A 17958-nucleotide genomic window follows, 5' to 3' on the forward strand; every position below is an offset into this window, starting at 1 on the left:
AGGAAGAGGCAAGGGTCGTAGCTAGAGTTGAATTCTAGGTATGGCAGCGGTGGTTACAGGTAGGGGGAAGGGAAAAATTAAGTTCTGGTCAATCGATTTTCATCGATTTAAAAAAAAAAAACTCGGACTCAAGTCGAACATAATATTATGACGTAGATACAATTTAGCCCTTGACTGCAATATCACCTGGTGGTAAGTGATGATGCAGACTAAGAGGGAAGCGGGCTGGAAGGATTATGGCAGTTTTTATTAAACCCATACTCCTTTGGTGTATTCACGGCATGACACCGGAACGCTAAATCGCTTGGCGGCACGGCTTTGCCGCTGGGTTGGTAACTAGCCACGGCCGAAGCCTTCCAGCAGACCAGACCAGAGATAATTTAGAAATTATAAAGTTTTCCCTGCCGGGAATTGAACCCGGGACCACCCACAATAAGACCACAGCACTCACCACTGCGCCAGGGAGGTCGTCGAAAGTCATCCGTAAGACAGTAGTTAAGAATTTAAGCTGAGTTTGTTGTGGGCTCTTCTCAGACCTGGGCGCGTGGAACCCTCGTAGCTTTAGTTTTAAGTTTGCGTAATAATTATCACCACTTAGTATCTTAGAAATCCAAGATCTGACCATCTAAAAGAGTTATTAATTACCTATTTTGAATAAATCATTTGACTTTGACTTTGACTTTAAGATTCCCCTTAACATGGGAGGATTATGTCTGAAACATTTGTATAGACATAAATCATTAAAGTAACGGTTTTTTGGTCATCTACCAAAGTTCATCGTATCACAATTCGATGCAAGTGGGAAAATGCATTCAAGATTTACGCGTTCCAAAATACATCATACAAATTTTCGCCCAATCCACCTAAAATTTACATTAAAGCACGTGAATTTGGTTTAGTCACGTATGTTCGTTGGCTCAGTACACTAGAGTACGTCGCGATAAAAATCAACCCAAGCTTAAAAAAATTTTAATTTAATTAAATTCCTTTGCCTAAATCACTTTAGAAAAAAAAGCAAGTGCAAGTTTTGGCGGTTGATTTCGCGCGCTTTTTCCGGCGGCCATCAATATTCTGTAACTTTTTTTTTACAAAGCTATTCAGTGGCAATGGAATCTACGTAAACAGCCAAACAGTGTTGTGTTGAGTGTATTCAGTAAAGCCAGCATAAGGTAAGATATTTGGAAAAGACGATCTCTACTACTTAGCTCTAATAGTAGAGTAGTGGAGTATTAAATATCTAAGTAACATTATCTAATCCGGGTTGCGAAGCTGAAGTGGCAATGGGCAGGGCACATAGTTCGTACAACCGATAGACGTTAAGGTCCCAGGGTGCTGGAATGGCAACCTCGCACCGGAAGACACAGTATTGGAAGACCCCCCCACTAGGTGGACGGACGACATCAAACGAGTTGCAGGGAGCCGCTGAATTCAGGCGGCGTAAAACCGTGGCGTGAGGAAGTCCCTACAAGAGACCTATTAATTTAGTCGAATGTTAAGGGCTGTTTATATTGTATACTTCCATATTTTTTGTACGAACGTTCTTGCAAATGAATGATTATTTATTTTATTCATTTATTCATTTATTTATTTATGTCCAGCAGTATACGTCTATCGGTTGATGATGATTATTTAATCAGAATCACAAACCACACTCGAAAGAGGCATCCATCCAAAGGTCTAGAAGGATTAAAAGGTATTTCTTACATCATCGACACTAATGTATTAGGATCATCATGTCATTAAGTATTAGGATGTCCACTGCTGCCATACCCCTTCCAGGTTAGCCCGCATCCATCTTCGATTGCATCATCACTTACCACCAGGTGAGATTGCAGTCAATGGCTAACTTGTATCTGAATTAAAAAAAAGATTTCGTGGAGAGATTTTCACAATTCATATTATAGTACCGCATTCCTCTGCTCCTCTGTAGATAACTCGCTTACTGGTGTCGTAGCGGGTCTACGAACTCTGCGTTTTTCGATGCGGGCTCACCATTTTCAACACATTACGACCCCAACATCCCTCGACATTTCAGCTATGTGTCATGACCTTTGTTAATGTTGTCAAACGTGAGTTTCAATTTTTTTTTTACGTTAGTTAGTCCTTTTGCATCGTCAAATGAATCTAATACCGGACCCTTTCTACGGAGAAGAACCAGCTAGAAACTCGGCCGTTGCTCTTGTTATGCGTTATTGCAGGACTACTCAAAAAAAGGAGTGTAATGATTTCAGGGTTCATGTGTGTATGCATTTATGTGAGTTTCTTTGTAACACCATAAGTATAATATAAGGTATAAGTCCCGCAAATTGCTAATGCGCGTGGCCGCCATTTAGTGACGTCAGCACTAGACTGAAGTTTCGAGCTGATGGTATATTTTTATTTAAATATAAGTACGTCAAATGACGTCAAAAATCAAAATGACGTCATTTCGATGTTAATGAGACATGGTTCCAGCGCAATAGCAATTTGCTGGACTTACTTATATATCATCACCCCGAGTGATACTGGCTTTAATTTTTTTGAAAAAAACATGCTATTTTTAAATGTGAAAAAGTGATTGAAGTAATTAAAAATTCTTTTTAGCAAAGAAATTTTATGCTTTTCAGTTCGTTTTTTGGCAAGGCAGTCGTGTTTTTTAATTACTTATCACTTGTTTTGCAATACCAAACGTACCTAGATACGTTTCTTGAGGAGCTTTATTGCAGGAATTTCTTGGAAATGAGCGGGTCTCGTGACAAATGGTCGACGTGTGCTCCGCGTCCGATTATTACGCAGAAAACATTAAATTGGGCTTGGCAGTATCGCTGGATTTCATCCTAGCTGCATTGCATATAGCTTACAGCTTACTAGATGATGCCCGCGACTTTATCCGCGTGGATTCAGGTTTTTAACAATCCCGTGGGAATTCTTCGATTTTCCGGGATAAAAAGTAGTCTATGTCCTTCCTCGGGATGCTAGCTATCTCTGTACCAAATTTCGTCAAGATCAGTTGAACGCATGGGCCGTGAAAGTCTAGCAGACGGACAGTCAAACAGACAGACACTTTCACAGTTATAATATTAAGTATGGATATCAATAGCTACGAGCTATAATGGCTGAACTTTTTTTTTTAAATTCTGATACAAGTTAGCCCTTGATTGTAATATCACCTGGTGGTAAGTGACGGTGCAGTCTAAGATGGAAGCAGGCTTACTGGAAGGGGTATGGCAGTTTTTATTAAACTCATGCCCGTTTGGTTTCTACACGGCATCATACCGGAACGGTACGAATGTACAAATTGGTACGAATGTTGGGAAAACCAATACATAAATGAATTGTGAAAAGTCCCCATCGGTTGTTCTGTTGGTATGTATGTTCCCAACATTCGTACCAATTTTTAGCCCTACGCGAATCATTGTAATCTTGAAGGTCTATTTTGACCGGACTATATAATATAATTTATGTCCCGTAGTGTGAAATGAGCTTAAAGTCTGCTAATCCGTACTTGGCTGGCTTTAGGACTTTGACTTAAACCCTTCTCATCCTGTAAGGCTTTTGGGAAATTGAGTCAAGTCTTCTCATCGTCAATTCCTCAGTGTCTGTGATCTGTCCTCATCTATGGTGCTGAAACGTGGACACAGACAAACGCCCTTGTTCACAAATTCAAAGTCGCTCAGCGAGCTATGGAGAGGGCTATGTTAAGAGTTTCCCTTTGGGATAAGATCCGACATGAGGATCCGCAGGAGAACCAAGGTCGCTGACATAGCCCAAACTAAGTATTAGCAAGCTGAAGTGGCAGTGAGCAGTTCATGCCTGTCGTAGAGGAAATGGCCGTTGTAGCCGGAAAGTCCTTGAGTGGAGACCGCGTATAAGCAAGCGTAGTGTGGGACGCCCTCCAGCACCGATGATAGGTATAAAGAGGCTGGCGCGAAGTGGCTGGATGAGGATGGTCAAGAGGAAGGCTGAGGATCGGGTGTGGTGGCGCTCTTTAGGGAAGGCCTATGTCCAACAGTGGACGTCCACAGGCTGATGATGATGATGATGATGATCCTGAAAGGACTCCCTCAGTAGTGAACCGGCGCAGCGGCGGCGATGGGTTGATGGTGCCATTTTGAAAACAAGGTATCGATAATATCTTTTCTGTCAACCCTACCGTAGAATGTCAACCTGTGATGTAATCGGTAGTCAAACCATGCTATTTCGGGTTTAGCCCGGAATCCGTTAATAATATAAAAGTACCCAACGCTCGTGATATTTAACGTAGGTTGTGAACAGTCTGAATTATTTTTAATCTGTGCATATTTTCATATCGGATTTGCAACACGTTGTTTGAATGTTAGTCATAGTGTGAGGAATGCATTAATTCCACATCATCCGACGCGATATCGTGACGGGCTAATACGTATTTTATCGTATCGTAACGGAACGGATATGTCATACATCATCAAGCCATAGAATAACCTGCATTGTAGTTTAATTTTGTAGAAGATACAAACAAGTAAATAACTTTTTTATTGTAACACTCATACGTCAAAAATACTTACTTATTTCATTATTTTTTTACAAAATAGTTTACCCAACGTTACGATAAAGAGGCTATTTCGCAATTCGCAATTATACTAGAATTAAATTGCATTTGCATTTTTGTTTATAAATACACCTTTATGGTTTAAGTTCACGATTTCTAGAAGGACATAATTGAATGTACAGTCCAAAAAGCTGAGTTTAGAAACTTGATATTTTGCATGCAGGATCTCTTTATAACATAGACTTGCGTAGATCCCACCACTATGCCTAAATACTCTTCTCGGAAATCAAACACTGGGCCCCCCCGCCTATAAGCCCACAATACTCTTAAATACGAAATACTCTTAAGATAAAGATAAAAATGAAATTCCTCTCGAGTTAAAAATACTGAACTCGCATACTTTTCTTATCACTTATGTCTCGGTAAATCAAATCAAGCCATGCAAGACGAAAAAAATTCTATCCTGGGCACGTACTTTTAACTTTTTGGAGTTATGGGCATTTTAGGCAATTAAATGTGACTGGTTTTAACGGTGACGGAAAACATCGTGTCCACTAATCCGCACTTAGCCTAGCCAGCGTGGTGGACTATGGCCAAACCCTTTTCATGTTGAGAGTAGACCTGTCCTCCGTAATGAGCCGGCGATGGGTGATAATGAAATCAAATCGCATCGAATCGGATAGTCGGATCGGATTCTGTGTCGGTGTGATCGGAAAAACTTTGATTAGGTCTGCCAAAAATCCTGAAGATTTACGTACTCTTTAAATGGCCTCCATGACGTCTGCTGGAAGTTGAAACTGATAAATCCGGGGTCTTGTAAAATTTGCTTATGAATGAAATCGGATTAATTTAAGGTGGTAGACACGGTCTGCCCGCGAAATTCAAATTTAATTCGGTTTTTCGCAATTTGTAAACTAATACGACAAAGTAGGCTTATGGCATTCAAATTGAGCCCCTAGCAGTATCATCTCATAGGCTTATATAAAAATCTTTACTTGAAAGTGTGCAGTTTAAGAAATTAGTCAAAATAATGCGTTTGACGTGAGCTACTCACAAATTAGTCATTATTTTGACTAATTTCTTAAACTGGAGATGATATTATTGCTAGGGTCGAAATTTGAATGCCTTAAGTCTACTTTGTCGCATTAGTTTACAAATTGTTTTTTTTTTACGATCTAGTCTAATTTAAGACTAACAAGTAATTTTATTTTAAAAAGAATTAGCAAAATTTTCGTTGGCACGACACATTTTAGACACTAGGTACCTATATTTTGTTTGAATTAGATTTTAAGGAATGTTTTTTTTTTTTGTAAATATTTGTGTTTGTGTTAATAGTGTATTGGATCAACCAATTAAATGATTTCTATTCTATTCTATTCAAAATCGGTTCAGCTATTCTCGAGATTTGCGATCAGCAACACATTCAGCGATTCATTTTTATATATATAAAAAAAAGACTATTTAGAGACTAGAAGAGAAGAGGTTCAGTAGCGTAAAGATGTATTTCTAATGACACCGACTTTACGCCCTGTCTGTGTCAAATGGTGCGTGCAAGAATCTGTAGCCAGCCATTGTGCGCTGAAATTATCTTGCAGTTATTTATGGAATAGTAAATATTATTGTAATAATCTTTGGGCTAATTTAATAAAAAAAACCTGTGATGCCTAGCGCTTTTTAGTTTAGTTTAATATTCTTTATTGTACACCAAAAAGAAAAGACACAAAAAGAAACATGTAAAAGAAGAAACATACAATCAGCGGCCTTATCGCTGTGAAGCGATCTCTACCAGGCAACTAGGTTGAAGAGGATTTAAGGGCTAGTGAAATCTGGGTTTAAGGTGTACGTAAGTTGTTAGGGAACATAAAGATAATAATTATAATATAAGTAATATGTATATTAATAGGCACAGAAATGCCTTAATAATAATATATAGATAAAGATATACACAGGTACATATATAATACATAATATATATACATATATTAATATATAATATAGTGATAGATGAATAATAAATATACAACAATAATATTATGAGTAATATTGATGTTTTAATTGTAGGATAATATATTTAATAATGTGTAATTACATAGAAGGGTTCTGACATTTTAGATAGTGTTTATATACACGAGTCTTGAAAACGTTAAGAGCTGTCCGCCTTCATATCGGAGGTCGGGTGTTTCGGTCCTCGGTACGCACCTCTAACTTTTCGGAGTTAATTAAATATCACTTGCTTTAACGGTGAAGGAAGACATCGTGAGGAAACCTGCATGCCTGAGAGTACTCCAAAAAGTTCTCAAAGGTATGTGAAGTCTGCCAATCCGCACTTGGTAACCCACACCAGCGCACAGCGTGGTAAATTTCAGCCGGATCCGTCTAGCTCTAGTAGTTTGACCAGTGCATTGATAGATCAGTCAGTCAGTCAGTCATTCAGTCAGCTTTTCCTTTTATAATAGACTAGCTGATGCCCGCGACTGCGTCCACGTGGAATTAGGTTTTTTAAAAATCCCGTAGGAACTCTTTGATTTTCCGATATAAAAAGTAGCATATGTCACTCTCCAGGTTTTAAACTATACCCATGCAAAAAATCACGTCAATCCGTTGCATCGTTGCGACGTGATTGAAGGACAAACCAACAAACCAATAAACCAATAAACCAACAAACAAACACACTTTCGCATTTATAATAAGGGTACTGATATAGATACTTATAATATAATCAACGAGATTATTTTCGGTTGTGTCTGACCCGTTAATTAATTAACAGCTAGAAAATGGGCCACGGAACGAGAATAAGCTCGTTTAACCCAGTACTTAAGTGGTTTCCTGAAAAAGTGTGGCACGTTTGACAAGATTTTCAGCTGATCTTTTTGTTATTATTATATGTTACCCAGCTGGCTATTCTAGCCGATGCCCGCGCCTTTATCCGCGTGGATTTCTAGGTTTTTCAAACCCTTAGGAACTCTTTGATTTTCCGCGATAAAAATTAGCTTTTCACGCTCTAGGTGTTAAACTATATCCATGCAAAAAATCACGCCGTTCCTTCCTCCGTTGTAGCGTGATTGAAGGACAAATCAATAAACTAACAAACAAATATACCTACTTTCGCATTTATAATATGGGTAGTGATTATCACCTCGAATAAGTTAGATTTACCTATATTTCAAAACTAGAGGATACCCGCGACTTCGTCCGGATTTAGATTTTTTATATCCCGGGGAAACTCCCTGATTTTCCGGGAAAAGTAGCCTATTCCTTCCCCGGGATGTATAAGCTAACTCTGTACCAAATTTCATCAACATCGGTTAAACTGTTGGGCCATGAAAAGCTAGCAGACAGACAGACAGACACACTTTCGCATTAATAATATTAGTAGGTATGGATTAGGTACTAGCTGACGATATAGCATCACTATACATATAATAATGGGTACCTATTGATATTATGACTGAGCTCTCTTTAGCTGAAACGCATACTTGCATGAAGATTGTAACTTTGTAAAGCGTCTAGGCTAATTCTGGTCGTCTAGCTAATTAATTAGCCTCTGGAAATGGGTCGGGTGTACTTTAGAAGTACACTTTCCCGGGAAGCCGCTTTCCGGGACATTCCGTCCAACCATTATAAATTTATTATCATTGCTCTATAAATTATGATTATACGATAATAATTGTCATAATATCCGATCGCTATATCATTACTGTGAATTTGCACTGACGAAACATTTACATAAAACACTTCGTCCGCGTGGATTTAGTTTTTTGAAAATCCCGTGGAAACTCTTTTATCTTCCGGGATAAAAAGGAGCCTATATGGCCTCTCCAGATCTTTAACTATACCTACTAATGCAAAAAAAATAATATCGAACCGTTTGCTCCGTTGCGAGGTGATTGAAGGGCAAACCAATAAACCAACAAACAAACAAACACTTTCGCATTTATAATAGGTATTACTAGATGATGCCCGCGACTACGCCCGTGTGGATTAAGGTTTTTAAAATTTCCGTGTAGACTCTTTGATTTTCCGGGATCAAAAGTAACCTATGCCATTCCCCGGGATGTAAGCTATATATTTGTACCAAATTTCATCAAAATCGGTAAAACGGATGGGCCGTGAAAAGCTAGCAGACAGACATACAGACAGACACATTTTCGCATTTATAACATTAGTAAGGAAGTATGTATGGGTAGTGATGTTAGCCCACTGAGTGATTCTAAGCTCTCTTCATCATCACCATCATCATCATCAGCCTGTGGACGTCCACTGTTGGACATAGGCCTTCCCTAAAGAGCGCCACCACACCCGGTCCTCAGCCTTCCTCATCCAGCCACTTCCCGCCAGCCTCTTTATATCGTCGGTCCATCGTGCTGGAGGGCGTCCCACACTACGCTTGCTTAAACGCGGTCTCCACTCAAGGACTTTTCGGCTCCAACGGCCATCGCCTCTACGACAGGCATGACCTGCCCACTGCCACTTCAGCTTGCTAATAGTTTGGGCTATGTCAGTGACTTTGGTTCTCCTGCGGATCTCCTCATTTCTGATCTTGTCCCTCAAGGAAACTCCTAACATAGCCCTCTCCATAGCTCGCTGAGCGACTTTGAATTTGTGGACAAGGCCGTTTGTTAGTGTCCACGTTTCAGCACCATAGGTGAGGACGGGAAGAAAGAACACACTGGTTAAAGACTTTCGTCTTGAGGCACTGACTTTCGTCTGGAATTGACGATGAGAAGACTTGACTCAATTTCCCAAAAGCTGCCCAACCTAGCCGAATTCTTCTGTTGGCTTCCTCGTCGAAATTGCAAGCTCTCTTATGAGGGCCATATGTCATCACTGGCAACACGCACTGTAAGACGCGACACGAAGACTTTGGTCTTAAATCATTGAGGAGTTTTGGAATTTGGACGTGTAGACATCTCGAAGCTTCGCGGCCGAGTTGGAGCCGAGACATAAAATTAGTCCTACAGTCAAAAAAAAGAAAAGAAACATGGCGTGCACTTAGGACGGTCCATTAAGCATTAGATCACTAAATTTTATCTAGGACGACGTTGGACGACGCTAGTGTCCCTGTCTCCGTCAAAATACTTGCTAGAAATTATGGTTACTCCTAGTATATTTATGACTAGCTTATGGTCGCGACTTTTTTTTAATTTATAGACTAGCGCTTGGCTATAATCAGACCTGGTGGCAAGTGATGATGCAGCCTAAGATGGAGCGCGCTTGTCTAGAAGATGCCTATTCACTCTTGACCTGAAGGTACTAATAATAATAATATATAATAAAAAAGCTTTATTTTTATCCCTTACTAATTAATTTTACATTTTTATCTATACTTAGTTTAAACTAGATATTCTTATTTTTATTCTTCCCAACTTACTTAATATTTACACTAAACAATTTAAATAATCTAATATCTACAATAAAAGTTTTATATTGCACTTTTTTTTTTTTTTTTTTTTACTTAAGTTCTATGTAAGGGCCGCCAGTGGCGGTAAAAGCCTCCTCCATTTTACCCCATGTACACCTATCTCTGGCCAGCGTACTCCAAATCTTCCCCGCAACTTTCGCGAGGTCGTCTTCCCATCTTTTTAATGGTCTTCCGGGTCTTCGCTTCCAATTCAAAGGATACCAATTTGTTACAGTTTTGGTCCATCTATCATCTTTGTATCTTTGAATATGCCCCGCCCATCTCCATTTAAGTCGTAGGATTTGCTTTATTGCGTCTCTCGCTTTAGTCTCACGTCTTATATCGGAGCTTCTTACGCGGTCTCTTAGTTTCAGCCCAAGGAGACTTCTCTCTAGGCCTCTCTGGCATGTACGTATTTTTTTAATTGTTCTGATAGTAAGAGGCCAGGACTGACATGCATAGGTAAGACATGGTAAAAGACAAGTCTCTAATACTTTAGTTTTTATTTTTGTGGGAAGGTTACCTTTAAAAATCTCCTTCATGCTCCAATACCTGTTCCACGTATTTGTTTCCCGTCTGTCTATTTCTTTGTCGATGGAGTTTTCAAAGGAAATTAGCTGGCCGAGATAAATATACTCGTCTACATATTCTATATTAACCGTCTCTATCTTGATATGTTTCTTTACGGAGTTTGTCATTACTTTTGTTTTATCTTGATTTATTTGCAGTCCTACTTTTATACTTTGTGAGTTTAGTGTTTCTAGCATATACTGCAGATCGTGCGAGTTTTCTGAGAGTAGTACAATATCATCTGCAAATCTCAGGTTTGATAAGTATTTGCCGTGAATTCTTAACCCAATGCTGTCCCAGTTTAGCTTCCTAAATATATTCTAAAGTACAGCTATAAATAGCTTTGAAGAGAGCGGGTCGCCCTGCCTAACGCCCCGTTCTAACTTGAATGGTGTACCAACTCTATCTATACGTACGCTAGATGTGCTCTTCTGGTAGAGTTCCTTTATAATATCTATATATTCTTTATTGATGCCTTGTTCTGATAGAGCTCTCCAGATAGCCTCATGCGATATAGAATCGAAGGCTTTGGAATAATCTACATAACCAATATATAAGGACTTTCCATATTCCTTGTATTTCTCTATTATATTTTTTAAAGTATGAATATGGTCTATGGTAGAAAATCCCTGTATAAAGCCTGCTTGTTCAATTCCTTGGCCTTCGTCTATGGTTTTTGTGATACGTCGTAATAAAGTGGTAGAGAATACTTTATATAGGCATGATGTTAGACTTATAGGCCTATAATTGCAGATTTGATTTGGGTCTCCTTTTTTATATATCAGTATAATTTCAGAATATGTCCATTGAGACGGAAGCTTTTTCGTTTTGAGTATCACGTTAAAGAGTCTTGTCATCGGTTTTATAAGAATGTCCTTTCCAGCAATAATGATCTCGTTGCTGATGCCGTCTGGCCCTGGACTTTTTTCTTGTTTTAATTTATTTATCGATAGCTCTACTTCTCTTTCTATAAACAGCGGCACTGAGTCGTCATTGTAAGTGTTCTCTACCATTATTTTTGTTTGGCACTGTTTACTGTATAAAGTTCGATAATATTGGGTAGCTACCTGAACTATATCATCTCTATTTGTGACAGTAGAGCCTGTTGCTGACTGTATTTGACTCATTACTATTTTAGTGGTGTTTAGCTTTTTATTTACTTTTTTTACTGCTCCAGTCTTCTCCAGTAAGTACTTTATGGTGTCTAGTCTATACGCTCTTATATTTTCTCTTATTTTTTTATTTATAGTTCTATATAGTAAGCTTAATTTTTTCTTTTCTTGTTTTGTTTTATTATTTTTATTTTTTAACGTGTGTCTCTCATTTATTAAGTTTTCGACTTCTTTGGTTATTATAAATTGTCTTTTATTTTCTCTATTTGTTATTCTGGCTATTTTTGAGCTATCTATTAAAAAAAATTCTATTCTGTCGTAGATCTCCTGAGGGTTTTCACAGCTTTCCCAGTCAATAATACTTATTTTATTCAAAAGTGTTGCTTTTAGTTTTTCTCTATCAACATGTTTCGCTGCCTTCTGATTATAGTGACGTCTTGATGACTTTTTGAGAGAAATATTAACAGCTGCTCTCACCATTCGATGGTCACTCGGAAACCTGAAATTACTTAGAACACTAATATTCTCTATTGATTTAGGTACATTTGTTGTAATAAAGTCAATTTCATTCTTTGTTATTCCATTTGGTGACTCCCATGTCCATCTCAGTTTCGGTGACTTTTTAAACATTGTATTCATTACTTTTAGTTTATTTTGTTGGCAAAATTCAATAAATATTTCTCCCCTTTCATTTCTGTTGCCGTATCCGTACGAACCCAAAGCATAGCTATCATTTTGTTTTATTTGCCCTATCTTCGCATTCATATCTCCCATACAAATGATGTACTTGTTGCATTTTTCAATTGTATTTTGTAAACTTTGATAAAAATAAGTAATCTCACTGTCATTAGCCTCACTTGTAGGTGCATATGCTTGTATAATTGAGTAAATATTTTCCTCAATTTGTACTCGTAGTAGAGCCACTCTCTCAGTTATACCTAAAAAGTCTAAAATTTTTATTCGATTTTGTTTTCTTATCAAGAAACCGACTCCCTTTTCTCCCTTCGTTTCTCCGTAGCTATATAGCATATATTCGCCTCTATCTTCTATGTTATAGCCTAGACGGCGCACTTCGGAGAGCCCTATTATATCCCATTTTATTTGTGATATTGCATGCTCTAGTTGTATGACTCTACCTTCGTTAGCCAATGATCTGACATTGAAAGTGGCTATATAGAATGTTTTCTTTGGTGGAGGGTTTTTGTCTACTACCCCCGCGGTGACAGGCCGTTCTGGGGGAGGTTTTTTATATTTTTTATATTTAAATGTTCCGTTTTCACTAATGTTGCTGGCTTTTGGCGTTAACCCTTGAGTTAATTGCTACTGTTTTTCTGGTGTCATATTATCTTGATTTTTGTTTTGTATATATTGGCGTATTCCGTATGACATTGTTTTATTCTTTTTATTTATTTGCGTACCAGAGCTAGGAATATGCTCATTATGATTTTCTTCCGTATTTCTTGTCTGTGGAGGAGTGATGTGTAAGGGTCTTTTCGGGACGAAATTTGGTCTAGTTGTAGAGCTTTCTTTGTTTTTAATTATAAAGATTTTGTCGTATTTAATGACTGCGTTGCGTCCTTGCTCTCTTTCCATTTTTACTTGCTCTTTTAGGGTTTTTCTGGTTTCCAGCACTTTCTGTGGATAATCGAGTTTTATATAAATATTGGAACTCTCTAGAGACTTTTTAAGTTTTAAAATCTTTATTTTTGTTCCTAATCTTACAAAGGTAATCTTAACTGGCCTTATCTTGTCTATTTCTTTCTTCCCGATTCTCTGAACTGCTTCAATATCTCTATAACTGCATTCTATTTCCATGTTCTTTATAATTATATCCACTATTTTGGTTTCGAGCTCCTCATAACATTTTTCTCCTTCAGGTACTCCAAAAAATATTAGGTTCTTTTCCCTTAACTGTCTCTCTATCAAGGATATCCGTTTCTCTTGGTCTTCACTTGTAAGTTTTATTTCTTGGAGTTCTTTCTGCAAACGTTCAAATTTTTGATCTATATTATTGTTAATTGTTGTTGTAATTTTTTCTTCCATTTTTTCCAGAGCCTTAAGAAGCTGTTCAGTGTCTCCTGCCATGTTAAATTTTGTTTCAAAGTTACAGATCTATTATAATTTACTTGTAAAAGTTCAGTGTTTATAAAAATTGATTTAATTTTAAATGTACGGGGTGGAAATCTAGTCCTTTATTTTATTTTAAATATCCATTTATTTATTTTTAGCACTGCACTAATAATTAATCCTCAATAGCTCAACCGGTAAAGGAGTGGACTGAAAACCGAAAGGTCGACGGTTCAAACCCCGCCCGTTGCACTATTGTCGTACCTACTCCTAGCACAAGCCTGACGCTTAGTTGGAGAGGAAAGGGGAATATTAGTCATTTAACATGGCTAATATTCTTTTAAAAAAAAAAAAAAAAAAAAAAATTAATTAATGTTCAATATTACTTATAACTTCGCACTTTAGCGCCATCTATTGCTGATTATTTGACACGCCGTAGTGACATCTCACGGGATCGTTTATTACTACGATAGTGTTCCGATATTCGAAGGTTTATGTCTTGTCTGGAATCGACGATGAGAAGACTTGACTCAATTTCCCAAAAGCTGCCCAACCTAGCCGAATTCTTCTGTTGGCTTCCTCGTCGAAATTGCAAGCTCTCTTATGAGGGCCATATGTCATCACTGGCAACACGCACTGTAAGACGCGACACGAAGACTTTGGTCTTAAATCATTGAGGAGTTTTGGAATTTGGACGTGTAGACATCTCGAAGCTTCGCGGCCGAGTTGGAGCCGAGACATAAAATTAGTCCTACAGTCAAAAAAAAGAAAAGAAACATGGCGTGCACTTAGGACGGTCCATTAAGCATTAGATCACTAAATTTTATCTAGGACGACGTTGGACGACGCTAGTGTCCCTGTCTCCGTCAAAATACTTGCTAGAAATTATGGTTACTCCTAGTATATTTATGACTAGCTTATGGTCGCGACTTTTTTTTAATTTATAGACTAGCGCTTGGCTAAAATCAGACCTGGTGGCAAGTGATGATGCAGCCTAAGATGGAGCGCGCTTGTCTAGAAGATGCCTATTCACTCTTGACCTGAAGGTACCCATACTATAATTATTGGAGGTGAAAACTGATGTTGAAAGGGCGTTCCAAATCCTAGCCGGTTCAAATTAGAAATGAGGAGGCACATCGCTTCGTACGTACCTATCTGTGGAATTTCAACTACGTACGGCTGCAGACCTTGGCGATGCCTTGCGGTACGATAGTAGAAAGGTGAAGGAGGAACCAGGTCGAAAAGTTCTTGGGCACGCTCTGCGAAATACTTATATCCTGTATAGAATACCGATAGACAGGCAACTTTGCACCGATGTTCCAAACTTTGAAGTCAAGAATTGACCAGCGCTTCGTCACATCAAGCTGATACTGACTTCATCCGTGTGGACTACACAAATTTTAAGCCCCTAAATTTTAACCCCCTTTGTTATTGATAAAAATATTATTTGTGTGACAACCCTAATGACAACATAGTACTTAATTATAATAACGAAGTATATAAAAATATCGCGATCCGTTAGGAATTTTCGTATCGTTAATTAATATCTTGGGCGGCTGGCAGATATTTATAGTTTTATGGTTCGCGACGTCTCTACGCGACTACCAACCGAGAGACTCGACTAACGTGTCATTTACTTGTTGACGGATTCATGTTTAATAGCATACAGTGATCGCAAAACCAGTAGTCCAATCTGAAGTTGCAATACGATGGTCTGCGCAGGTACAGCCAAGTCCAAACTGTACGAGCCCCGCTGAGATCTGTTTTTTGAGAAGGACACAGTTAATTGAATATATTTTATTGATAATATTTTCATGTTTAAAACTGTTTTAAATAGACTGAAAACATTTGTTTAAAATAGTGTCAACCGATACCTTATTTTGTAAATATTTAATGATGATTTGTTATCTATACTACGTAGATAGGTACCTATAGTATTTGTGTGTAATAAAGAGTTTATTATGGAAAACTCTCAGGCAAGAAGAGCAATACTAAGAAAGCGGTCTTATTTGGCACCCAGGAAAAGCACTGGTATGAAAACGGTCTTATTTGGCACCCAGGAAAAGCGATGGTTTGTAAACGGTCTTATTTGGCACCCAGGAAAAGCAATGGTATGAAAACGGCCTTATTCGGCATCCTGCACCCAGCAAGACCAATGGTATGAAAACAGTCTAATTTAGCATCCAAGAAGAGCAATGCCAATGGTACGAAAAGCTAATAAGCGTTGATATAATGCTACATAAAGTCAGCGTAATGATCATTACGAATCAGAATTCCTGTTGGGCATAACGATCTTTTGCGACGTTAACTCTCTTTACGACCAATCGTATAGCTTGGTAGTTATTATTATATCAAAATAAGTCAAACTTTAATTAGAAACTGATCTCGAGCAGAGCACCCTCCATGCATCCACTGCTGGTCATGGAGCTTTTCGAGAGCGTGAACCAAACACGTGTAACCGTGGTTGAATCCTGCAAATCAGACCTCATTTCATCCTCCTTTTTCTACAACTGCACCGCACGCCACCACCTGGGTGCCTGGTGCACTTCGACCGCCCATTGTGCAAGATCCTTTTCCCACGCACATGCAAACTGTGGCATACCCCAATGGGCTCATCCCAGAGGATGCACTCCCCTGGCCTCAAGAACTTTGCATGGAGTTACATACGGCAATGATTTGGAATTTAAGAGCATTAACCAACAACCCATGAGCTTTACTCCAACCGCTGACCACATTCGAGACAAGAGCAAACGCCGAGTTTCTTACTAGTTTTTCTCGGTAGGAACGGCATTCCGAAACAATGGCGATTCAAAAAATCACTTATAAAAGTTTATTTAAATAAAAACTTATTCTATTCTATTTATCATCATCAGCCTGTGGATGTCCACTGTTGGACATAGGCTTTCCCTAAAGAGCGCCACCTCACCCGGTCCTCAGCCTTCCTCATCCAGCCACTTCCCGCCAGCCTCTTTATGTCGTCGGTCCATCGACCATCGTGCTGGAGGGCGTCCCACACTACGCTTGCAAAACGCGGTCTCCACTCAACGACTTTTCGGCTCCAACGGCCATCGGCTCTACGACAGGCATGACCTGCCCACTGCCACTTCAGCTTGCTAATAGTTTGGGCTATGTCAGTGACCTTGGTTCTCCTGCGGATCTCCTCATTTCGGATCTTATCGCTCAGGGATACTCCTAACATAGCCCTCTCCATAGCTCGCTGAGCGAAATTGAATTCTATTCAGTTCAGATGTATTTCGGTTTTTCGGAATGTTTTTCTGTTTTCCTATAAAATTATTATTGCGGTGAAGGAAAACACCGTGAGGAAACCTGCATGCTTGAGAGTTCTCCATAATGTTCTCAAAGGTGTGTGAAGTCTACCAATCCGCACATGGCCAGCGTGGTAGACTATGGCCAAAACCCTTCTCACTCTGAGAGGAGACCCGTGCTCTGTAGTGAGCCGGTGATGGGTTGATCATGATGATGACTTGTTTGTTTACACTCTGAACTGGCGATGAAAGCTGTCGTGCGAACGTTCAGTCTAGTTCACTAGTCCAAGGACTCGCCATGTATTTCTAGTTGGAACACATACGTTCGATGACAGCTCATGAAAGATCGCTTTCCTTTCGACACTTAATTTTTCAGCCTCGTATTAACAGTTTCAGGCTATCTAGCTCTACGAAGTAGAACTAGCAAATATAATAAAATAGATGATCCCGCGACTTCGTCCATGTGCATTTAGGTTTCTTAAGAATCCCGATGGAACTTTGATTTTCTGTGACAAAAGTAACATACACACAGACACACTTTCACTTCACACTTCGCACTAATAGTAGGCAAAAGTTTGTATGCGTGTGTGTAAGTTTGTTATCTTTCACGCAAACACTACTGGACGGATTTGGCTGAGGAATGGAGATGGATTATACCCTGGATTAATATATAGGCTACTTATTATCCCGAAAAATCAAAGAGTTCCCATGGAGTTTTGAAAAACATAAATCCACGCAGTCGAAATATATGGAAAAGCTGATTTACTGACGTATCTATCAACGCACAGCTCAATCTACTGGACGGATAAGGCTGAAAATCGTCATCCGTTAAGAAAATGTTTGAAAATTCAACCTTTATATATTCTGTGCCCTAAGGGCGTAAAATAGGGGTTTGAAATTTGTGTAGTCCACGCGGACGAAGTAGCGGGAATAAGCTAGTTTATTACAATATTAGTATGGATCATAGATAACTCTGCTATCTATGGTATGGATAGTATGGATATCAAATTCCGACCGAGCGAAGCCGGGCGAATC

General features: G+C 38.8%; 1 protein-coding gene across 2 annotated transcripts in view; it reads left to right on the plus strand.

Moving 5' to 3' along the window:
- Positions 1-899: 899 nt before the first annotated feature.
- Positions 900-17958, plus strand: part of cher (filamin protein cher) — a 98014-nt gene continuing 80955 nt past the window's right edge. For both annotated transcript variants that reach the window (XM_034981142.2, XM_034981141.2), the window contains exon 1: positions 900-1169. The gene's annotated coding sequence lies outside the window, so the exon portion shown is untranslated. The remainder of the gene's footprint in view (positions 1170-17958) is intronic.

This window comes from Maniola hyperantus, chromosome 23 (assembly GCF_902806685.2).
Source record: "Maniola hyperantus chromosome 23, iAphHyp1.2, whole genome shotgun sequence".
NCBI lineage: Eukaryota > Metazoa > Arthropoda > Insecta > Lepidoptera > Nymphalidae > Maniola > Maniola hyperantus.